Genomic DNA, 2,339 nt, shown 5'->3' on the forward strand with positions numbered 1-2,339 from the left:
TGCTGTTAACCCCCACCAACATGGGCGTGAGAAGGGAGCATGCTTGTACGGTCTGCGTAGACTAGGAGAGACCCGTTAGCTTGAAGGATCCACCAAGCCAAGCCAAGGTGGGTGTGAGCCGAGTCTCCCCAGAGGACACGGGAGAAACACCTTAGGAGTTTTTGACAATCATCAGCTCAGGGAGAACGGTGTGATTGCCCAAAGGAGGACTACACAGTGAGATTGCTTCCACAAGAGCATCAAATATGTGTGGGGCTGGGGAGGGGATCCGTGGGAGGAGATGAGGCTGTCTACTCCCGTAAAGAGTTAGAAGCAGGGGTCCTCAAACTTTTTAAACAGAGGCCCAGTTCACTGTCCCTCAGACCCATTGGAGGGCCAGACTATAGTTTAAAAAACAAAACAAAACTATGAACGAATTCCTATTTGAAGTTAAAAAACAAACGGGGCAAAAACACCTGGTGGGCCGGATAAATGTCCTCGGCGGGCCGCATGTGGCCCACAAGCCGTAGTTTGAGGACGCCTGGTAGAGTCTCAGAAGCCCACAGGGGCAATTCTCCCGTCCTATAGGGTTGCTATGAGTTGGCATTGACTGGCTGGCAGTGAGTTTGAAGGTTTGGGGGGTGGGGGTGGCGGGGGGGAGGTGATCTTCCTGCTCAAATCTGTCAGATGCCACCTGGCCTCTTGAACTTCTGAGCCTATAGAGTCAGCCCAGGGCTGATTTAGAAGTCACTTGCATTCCATGTCAAAGGTAGCTTTGGCATGATGCTTCTTGGGGGCTGCATCGGCAAAGCTCTTTGCAGAACTGGTTTTTCGGCTGGGGAGGCAGAGTGGGGCTTTGGGGGATCCTCTGTCCTCACTTTGTGACAAGCATCCAAGGGCACTTGCATGGGCCCACTTCTCCTGGAACAGGCAGCAGGCAGGCATGTATCACAGTGTGTGGCCTGGGCACAGGGCACTGAGGCAGCCCAGATGAAGGCATGCAGATTTCAGCTGGTGGAGGGACAATGGTGGCTTCCTAACACAGCCATCTCCAGGGGCTCGGATAGCAGGTTTCCCACACTGGACGGGTTTACTGAGGAGACCGTGGGACCAGGTACTACCCAGGGACACAGTTTAGGGACTTTTAAACAGTCATCTGGTGTCTTCACCCCGAGCTAGCTCTTCCTGATGATGACACTGGGGGGCTGTGAGGGACCTCCACATGGGGCTTGGTGTATTGTACTGAGTGTTGGGCTTGGGGCCACTGCCCCAGCTTGGCCACCTTGGTCATGGGTGACTATAGGCAACACCCTTATTTGGGGATTTGATCTCTTCATCTCAAAACTAGGGTGCCCCGCCTGCTCAAGGAAACCCCGCTGCTGGCATGGTCCCCCACACTTCCAGTGCTGCCTTCAGGGGTGGGGCGTGCTTGGGTGTGGCCATTGCCATTCCCTGGCCTGTCTGGTGCAGATCAAAGTTCCTGGTCTCTGGTCCCCAGCTAAGATGCTTCCAGTCGCCACGGGGAGAAAACCTACCTCCTAGTGGCTTCCATGGGGAGAGACAAATTATTTCAAGGAAGGCTAGTTTCGGGTGCTTAATTCAGCATCTCAGCCAGGTCTTTAAGGACCTGCATTCTTCCCGCCTTCCTTCTGGTCTATCCATCCTAGGCCCATTTGTCTGGTCCTAGTGCTCGTCATCTTACATCTGCAAGGTGGCATCAACCTCTCCAAGCAGCACATCCTTTGTCGCAGATGTCCCAAGAGAATGACCGAGGACCTACAGCTCTCTGGTCTGTATCCACTCGCAGAAGTGAGGAGCACTCTTGTAGAAGCCCCCAGCACATAGGTCTTCTCTCAGACCTCAGTGGTCAACCCGTTCCTTATGTCTACACTCAAACCCATCACCGGCCGAGAAAAGGAGCTGGCATAGTGCATTTAGACCAAGCAAGAGTCAACCCTGGAGGCTTGGGAGCGACTTCGTCTGCTGGGAAGGATGGGCTGCTCGAAGAGGGTAGATAATGATGGAATCCTGTCAGCAAGGATGGAGCAACACCTCCCTGCATGTGGCTGTCATGAGATGATGGCCAAGCAGCCCATCTCTATCTGCCCCTCTCTCCTTCCCTTTCCACCTCCCTCTGCCAACATTGACTGGGGACCTATGGCAAGCTGCCATTGGCCGGGGCTCCCAGGAGCCTATGGAAGTAAGGCACGGCCCTTGGCCTTGGGGAACCCTGAGTTGAGTGGGTGTGTGTGGGGACTATGGGAATATGGGCGGGCAATGGGGTGCTCAGTGTGAGGCGAAATGATGGTGGTGGATACATAATGTCACATCAACTTGATAAATAAGAATGAAGGGGTGGA

This window comes from Echinops telfairi, unplaced genomic scaffold (assembly GCF_000313985.2).
Source record: "Echinops telfairi isolate 266 unplaced genomic scaffold, ASM31398v2 ScPeMD7_7410;HRSCAF=8448, whole genome shotgun sequence".
NCBI lineage: Eukaryota > Metazoa > Chordata > Mammalia > Afrosoricida > Tenrecidae > Echinops > Echinops telfairi.